We start from the raw sequence: 8,875 nt of genomic DNA on the forward strand, positions 1-8,875 counted from the left end.
CCTCAGCCATGGTAACACATCTGATTTTAATTTTCACCATCATAAGGTCACGCAAAGTCCAAACAAAACATTTTTCAAGCATAAACAAATAATAATTCCCTAATCTCAGGCCAACACAAAAGCACCAGTGAGAAACCCGTGGTGTGCCTAAGGTGCCTTATACTTTCGTTTGTGGGTGCCACGTCTTGGTGCCGCCCCATCACACGGAGTGGCATCTGAGCCAGCCTGCTCACCCTGCTGTCCTGTTGGCCTCGATGACCCTGGCGGTCGTCCTCTGGCCCGTGGAGCCTGTGCCGGCCCCGCCTGGGAGGGAGCGGCCAGTTGCACAGCTGGCATCTCCCCAGTTGTCGCAGCCTCACCCGATGAAGCGGTCACTGGGAGAAGAGCAGAGCAGCTGAGGCCCTCATCCAGAGCACCGTGAGAGGAGCCCGTAGAGACACCAGGCAGCGGCTGTGCCAACATGAGGTCACCCCGGACATCCCTGCTCACTATGGATGGATGGGTAATGAGCTGGGAAGCTTGAAGCCCACACCATGTCCCACATTGTCACTGACCAGCTGTGGCCACTGGTGCTGTGAGCGCTTGCAGGTCTGAGCATAACCCTAGGGGAACCTGCTTGTTCTCCTGGAGGCACCTCTCCATGAGAGTCGCCACTCTCTCCATGGAGGAAGTATGACGCTCTGCAACGAGGCTCATTGCATCACTGATGCTCCATGTTGACTCCTCCACCACGGACACCAAGTGAAGCATAGTCTCATGTACCACTCCCAGATGCTCCCGCATGCTCGGCCACATTTCCTGCAGCTGCTGCATCGTGGCGGACTCCAGAGGCACATCATCACACACCGACTGAGCACGTGCCTGGTCTCCTGCAGTCCTCCGACTGCTGGTACCATCGGCAGTCTGTCTCTGCCAGCTCCTCCAGCAAATGTGAAATGCCCTCTCCACTGTTCCCTGGGACACTGGCCGATCTCGCAATGCCACCGATGTGCTAGTATCTGCGCTGGTGCCTGCCTCGCAGAAATGGTGTGACGCAGGTGACACTTGAGGGCCCTCAGGTGTGAGATGGGGCATCTGCAGTTCCTCCTGGTGGCCATGCTCTGATGATGCTGAAATGAACAACAAGGACAGTGAATCAGTTAGCGTGCACACAGTGACACACTTCATCCCTTTCCCCCGGCTCATTCTGCGCTCAACCTCCCAGAACCTATGGAGATGAACATTGGCGGGGTGGCAAATAATCTGGAGGATAGCCTTACATTACAGGCGGATATAGACGGGCTGGTCAGATGGCCTAAGGAATGCCAAATGGAATGTTATGTGGATAAGTGTAAGGTCATGCACTTGGGCAGAAGAAACAAGGTACAGGAACACACGAGGAATGGTTGGACTGTGGAAAGTCAGGAGGATCAGAGGGACCTTGCTGGACATGTCGACAGGCCCGTTAAGGTAGTGGGACGGGTACATGTGGCGTTTAAGAAGGTAAAAGCCATACATGCCTTTATTAGCCGAGGAATAGAATATAGGAACAGGGAGGTCATGCTGCAAGTGCAGAAAACACCGCCTAGGCCACAGCTATAGTTCTGCATGCAGTTGTGATATGTGCTTCACGGGATGTGATTGGACTAGAGAGAGTGCAGAGGTCATTGACCAGGATGCTGGCTGGGCTGGTGAGCTTGACTCCCCTTCCACCATTTCATCACCATGAATAGGACATGTGTTGGAGTTCTGAGTATGTGCCGAGCTGCAACTCCTGCAGGTTGCCCCCAGACTAGTCATGTGCGACTAAGAGCAACACATGGTGCGGGGGGAGAACTCAGCTCCACGTGAACCACTCAGGCTGATGTAAGCATGGGGACTAGCTGCTTGCCCAGCCAGTGTAGGAGAAATGCCCAACATGATTCAATGCAGTCACGGCAGTAAAACTTGGAGGGGGAGCCTCAAAGGCTAAGGCTACCTGCTGGTTAAATGCCCAATGCCAACATGATACTCACCCTTCCAGAGTGCAAAAAATCGTTGAAGCACTTACAGCACTGGATCTAGGTGGACCGCACCACATCGCGGGAGCTCACCACCTCCGCCACCTCCTCCCAGGTGCGTTTGGTCATGTTGGGGGACCTCCTCCTCCCATCCAGGAGGACCAGCACCTCCCGCCGTGCTGCCACCTCCTCGAGGAGGGCAGCAAGGCAGTCATCAGAAAAGCAAGGGGTGCATTGGCCCCCCGTTGGCCTACCCTGCAGCCTGCCCTGCTCCTGTGGCAGACCCTGCAGCCTGCCCTGCTCCTGTGGCAGACCTTGCAGCCTGGCCTGCTCCTCAGCCCTTCCCTCCAGCATTCCCAGCTCAGCCTGCGGTGTGACCTCGAAGTGGCCATTGTGAGCAGCCTACAGGAGGCTGCCAGGTCTTCCTTTAAACAGATTGCCAGGTCACCATTGGACCCGGCGGTCTGTGCACACCCGTCGCTGCTCACACACTCCCGCTATCCACGGGAGTCGGAAATGCGCTGGGCGGGCCTTAATTGGCCTGCCCATGTAAAATGGCAGCGCGGCCCCGATTGCGGGCGCTGATTGGGTCCGCGCCCATGGCCACTCCAGCTCCACCCACCCGACAGGCAGAAAATTCTGCTCCCAGTTTCATAACGTTCGTGCCAGACAAGAGCTAGGTAATGACCATCTCCAACAAGAGAGAATCTATCCATTACCCCTTAACATTCAACGGTATTACCAGCAATGAATCCTGGGGGTTATCATTGAGCAGAAACTGAATTGGACCAGCCATATAAATACTGTGGGTACAAGAGCAGCTCAGAGGCTTGGAATCCTACGTCAAGTAACTCACCTGCTGACTCCCCAAAGACTGTCCACCATCTACAAGGCATAAGTCAGAAGTGTGATGTAATACTTTCCACTTGCCTGGATGAGTGCCGCCCCGACAACACTCAAGAAGCTTGACACCATCCAGGACAAAGTAGCCCACTTGATTGGCACCCCATTTATAAACATTCACTCCCTCTATCACCGACACACAGTAGCAGCAGTGTGTACCATCTACAAGATACACTGCAGAAACTCACCAAGCCTCCTTACACGGCACCTTCCAAACCCACTACCACTACCTCTAGAGGATAAGGGCAACAGACAGATAGGAACACCACCATCTGCAAGCCACTCACCATCCTGACTTGGAAATACATCGCCGTTCCTTCCCTGTCACTGGGTCAAAATCCTGGAACTCCCTTCCTAACCGCACTGTGGGTGGACCTACACCACATGGACTGTAGTAGTTCAAGAATGCTGCTCACCATCAGTTTCTCAAGGGCAATCAGGGATGGGCAATAAATGCTGGCCTAGTCATTGACATCCACATCCCATGAACATAAAAAAAGTTTACGTTAAATAAAGAAAGGAAACATTATATAACACCTTTTATGCATCTCAGAAAAGCCTCAAAACATTTTGCAGTCAATGAACTGCATTAGAATGTAGTGACTGTTGAGATGTTTGTAAATGCAGTCAACATTTTAAGCACAGAAAGATCCCAGAAACAGCATATGGGATGAATGGATTGTTGTTCTATTTTGTTGGTTGAGGGAGGAAATTTGGCTGTTAGGAAGACCCCTGCTTTTCTTCAAGTGATGGCATTTGCAGTTCACCCAGGGAGCCCAAGATGCTGTGGCAGCATACACATTTTGCAAGCATGTTGTAGTCTGGAGCTGTAGACAGTGGTGGTAGAGGCTCCAACGTTCTTTCCATAAGTCCAGGAATCTCTCCTGCTCTTTCCGCCTGCCATTGGTGTGCGTTGGAAGGATTTGCAGGTTGATACTCAACTGGTTTATAGCCACGTGATGGACATACCGTTTATGGCCATCAAGTTGTGGGGTGGGACACGAACCCAGAGTTTCTTGCTCAGAAGCAGGGACACTACCCACTGTGCCACAAGACCTCTCTTCTTCAAGTAGAAACTGTCAAACTTTAATTTCCGCCTGAGCAGTAGACAGTGTCTCATCTACCAGCGCCCCCACCACCTTCCTTCAGAGTGCATTGGCTGAATTTATTGGCTGGCTTTTCTAGTGGAGGTGCATGGTAGAGTGTACACCTGCCGCTGAGAAATTTCCCAGACCTTGGCTATATTTCCAACCCAGGATAATTTGCATGTTAAAGGTTGGCTCCCAAGCCTGCACTGGAGAGTCCCTTTAGTCTGGTGGGAAGAGACTTACTGCAGAGGGATCAGTAGGAACAAGAGGTAACATCAAGCTGCCTGAAAGAAAGAATACCTTTTGGGCTAAATGTTTTCTTCTGCTAATTTTGTCTGCACAGGTATGCCCTGGGATTGCTTGCACAAACTCAATCCTCTTCTACAAAATTTCCAAACTTCAAATGTTACATGCTAATGCCAAACTAGGTAGTCCTGAGGCTATACTCAGTCAGGGCAATAAACAGGAACTGGGTGAAGCCTGTGTTTCCCTTAGTTTCAATATGATTGGCGTGTACCTGCCCCATGCACTTGGTCAAAGTGAGCTTTAAAGAATGTCTTAATGGAGGAGAGGAAGGTGGAGGGGCAGTAGAGTCCCATGGGGAGGCAATTTCAGATCATGGACCTATAGGCTGAAGAAGACATGGTCACCATTGGTGTAGTGAGAGAGGGAGTGTTATGCCCGAGTGATACACAATAGGCTAGAGTCAGCGGAATGTAGAATTTGCTCTGGGCAGGAAGAGGTAATAGAGATAGGAAGGGACAAGGCCATGAAGACATTTAAATACAAGGATGAGAACTTTAACTTTGAGGTCGTTGGGAGATCTTGACGTTCTGAAAATGTTGGCTAAATCCTGGAACTGGATAATTTAATGGGTTTGTTACTGACCTCTCACCTCAGTTCAAGTCTAATCCAGACCAATTGGGTGAAAGTTTCTATCTCTTGGCTGCAAGGCTCCTATGTAAAATTAATTGGGCAGCAGCTCCAGCTCCTAGTAATTATTTGCACTAAAGATGGTTGATGTGGAAATGGAAAAAATGCTGGTGGTGTGGGAGACACTGTTTTGAGTTTCTCTTACATCAGTTCTTTCTGTGTTCTTAGCCACCAAAGACAAACATAAGAGGCATCTGTCCTCTTTATTGATGTGTATGGTTTCTTGTTTGTCCTTCGAGGTGAAGATGGCCATGTTCATTATCTGGAGTGTTTGGTAGGTTTCTGTTGGATATTTATGTGACTGCCAATGGTGATCTGCGACCGGAATTCTGCTGTAAATAGGACAGGATACCGCAGATAACTGAGTTTTGGATGAGTTGCTGGTTCAGGATTTCTTCTCCTTGTGTTTTCTCTCTGCCTCTGATATGTATTTGCTATTGAAGGAGGCAACACCATTTTTATTTGGTTACACCAGGTGCAGGTGCAGCATTCCATGGACCCAAGGTTGAAATCAAAACTCCTAAATGAAGCCTTCAGAATCTCCTTGTAGCACTTCCTTTGAGTGCCATGAAAGCGCACCCCACACTCAAGAGCTCCATAGAAGATTTGTTTTGGTAAGTGAATATCAGGCATTCTGGCTATATGGCCAGCCCAACTTGGTTGTGACTGTCTCAATGTAGCGAGGATGCTTGTCATGCCAGCTCAGGGGAGCACCTCTCCTGTCGGTTATGCTGTCCTGTCACTTGAGTTTCAAGAGCTTCCGAAGGTAGTTCAAGTGAAAGAGGTTGAGGTTCTTGGCATGATCCTGTTGCACAGTCCAAGTCTTGCATGTGCAAAGCAGAGTGGGCAGGACAATTGCTCTACAGACTTTCAGTTTGAAAGGCAGAATTACTCCTCTTCATTCCCAGGCTGATATTCAATGTCTGCTGAAGGCTAAACTTGCCTTGCAATTCTTCCATGTGTCTTGTCATCAATATAGACAGCTCAAGAGAGTGTGGTAACGAGATAAGTGATCTTATCCACTGCTGACAGGTTCTGGTCATGGACTGAAACCTTGGGCTTGAGATAACTCTTTCCTGGAGCAGGCTGGTACATTACTTCAGTTTTCTTCATGTTAATCCTGAGGCTGAAGTTGTCACATGTTGCATGTCCAGCCCTGAATTGGCAGCTAGTGCACAGTCATTGGCAAACAGGAAATCACAAAGTACATCCTTGGAGACCTTGGTCTTTGCCTGGACTTGTCTCAGATTGAGCAGCTTCCCATCCATGTGATATCTGATTTCGATGCCAGGATACCGTCATGGAAGGCATTGGAGAGCATGGCAGAGAAAAACATGAAGAGGGCTGGCGCTAGCACGTAACCCTGTTTAACTCCATTAGTGACGGTGAATGGGTCAGAAGACTCACCATCATCCAGGACACACACAAGAATGCCGTCATGGAACTGTCAAACCATTCTGGTGAATTTCTCCATTCCCTTCCAAAGGACCTCACTGCTGACGGTGTCAAAGGCCTTGGTCAGGTCAACAAACATGGTGTAAAAGTCCATGTTCTGTTCCTGGCATTTCTCCTGGAGCTGTCCAACTGCAAACATTTCAGTGGTCCCCAGATCTTTTCTGAGACCACAATGACTGCCTGGCAGCAGATCCGAAAGGGTGTAAGAGAATGGTAGCAACTCTCGCATCTGGGCTCACCTCACGCTTTGGAATGTCTCATTCTGTATTGATTCTTACCTTCACCCAGCACTCACTTGTGGCTTCAAGTAATTGTTATCATGCGACAGTGGCCACATCCCAGAAAACCACTCAAACAGGTGGGCCAAACCACATGAGGGTAGCCATTGAGTCTCCTACCCTCGTCGACTTAGGGATTTGTCTACCTTGGCATGCGAAGGTGTGAATGGTATTTACATATTGTTAATGGAATGCTAGAGGGCCCCCTGATGCAAGTAAGCATATTGCAACAATTGCACTCTTCGGTCTTCTCTTGAATTACTTTGTTAATTGCCAAAGGAATATTCTAAAAAATCCAAAAATAAAAGTAAGTGGGTATTGGCATTCCAGTATGTGCGCTAATTTGCACAGGACACTTACAATTGTCTCTCTCCCTGTTATTATTGCAGCTAATGCAGAATCAATAAAAACTGAGAGAGATGAATGCCATAAGTGTTAAAGTGGAAGGAACAAACACAATACTTTTAAAATAGTCTCCAGCAAAATCTCATCCCAGTGTAGTTTGCAGTTCCTGTATAAATACAACTCAGGATAATGTAAGCGTCACAACTTTTGGGACGGCCCTAGGTGTCAAAGGTCATTCCAATTAGTGGGATTTGTGTCCCTTACAATCTGGTGTTTATCAATACTGCGCAGCCTTAAGTTAATTGCACTCAGAGATATAACAATGAGATTCCCTTGTATTACAAATTAGATATCCTGAATCTCACATGTGCGTTTCTCCATTCTTCTGACAGATGAGTCATTAACATAGAGTTGAAATGAATCAGACATGAATCGTTAAGATGCTTTATTTTATCGTCAGCAGTCGAAAATACAGAGCAAATTCCAGCTTGCCTTTAACTTAATTTCACTCCCAACGTGACTATAAGGCCTGCAATGCTTCAAGGAGAAAGCCCAGCATCATCTACTCAGAGCAGCAAGGGTGGGCAATAGATGCAGCCTTGTCAGTGATGCCCATATCCCGAGAACAAATAAGAATTTAAGTCCCTTCTCAAAACTAAGAAAAATGAAGCATGCCACCATCACTATGAATGGGCTAAACAGCACATTATTTTAGTCAATCCCTTCAGTGTTTCAGACCTGGGCCTGGTTGACATTTTTCTCAAGGCAGACCAACCTAAGTCCTTAACTTAAAATGGAAACAGAAAATTCTGGAAATACTCAGTAGGTCAGGCAGCTTCTCTGGAGAGAAAAACAGAGTTAGGGAACAGAAATTAATGCCACCTTAGTGGTAAGTTTGGAGTTGTGGGGGGAGGCATTTATTCAGCTGGGAGGGTGGCAGGTGGGGACCCTGTCACTTTTCACGCACTGCCCGATTAAATCCAGGGCAGGAAGGCTCTTGGGTTGCCTTCCCTCCCAGATGCTAATTTTGCCCTTAAGTAGGCAACTAACTAAGGGCCTCATCCTGCCGCTGCTGGTATTCAACCAATGGCTGGAAGGGGAGTTGCCTTGCAAGAAGCTCAAAAAGCAAACCCTTATTGGGTTTGCTTGTGGGGTCCTTGGGGAGAGAAAGGAGGCCCTCATTCAAAGGCATCGGGGAGCGGGGGCTTACTGCTGAAAGCCACCCCCCAGCCCTGGCCTCTGACCCCACACCCCACTCCCGTGACCCCTCCCTATCACCCCATTCCACACTCACTCACCTTTGTCCTCAGGTCCCTCATTGATCCTGGGCTTGTGGTGGGTGCATTACCAGCAGATGCCACCACTCCCACTGGTGCTGCCTGCAATGGAGAGCTGCCGGCCTCTGATTGGCGGTGGGGGTGGGGGGGGGGGGGGGGGGGGGGGGTGGTGGGTGGGGATGAGAGATTTCTGCCCCCCCGGAGTCCTTAATCCCGGGGAATGGTGGCCACTTAAGTGCTTGATAAACACTTAATACAATGGGCCTTCCCCAACAGAGGCGATGTGGAGTTCTCAACGGCTCTTCAGTTGATGGACGAGACCCTCATCACCTGGATTAAATCCTGCCCTATGTTTTAGAAATGGTGTTCTAATATAAGGTCATCAACCTGAAACATTAACTCTCTTTCTCCTTCCACAGGTGCTGTCAGACCTGCTGAGTATTTCTAACAGTTTCTGTTATTATTTCAGATTTCCAGTATTCACAATATGTTGTCTTGTGTGCTTCCCCGCCTATCTCACTATATTCTACCAAATGACCCACACATGAATTCCCTTGCTCTTTCATTTGGTAACAGGAAAAGTGGTTAGGCAGTGACCTTTAACCTTTTTTTACCTG

The sequence above is a fragment of the Carcharodon carcharias genome, chromosome 13, assembly GCF_017639515.1.
Source record: "Carcharodon carcharias isolate sCarCar2 chromosome 13, sCarCar2.pri, whole genome shotgun sequence".
In the NCBI taxonomy this organism is placed as follows: domain Eukaryota; kingdom Metazoa; phylum Chordata; class Chondrichthyes; order Lamniformes; family Lamnidae; genus Carcharodon; species Carcharodon carcharias.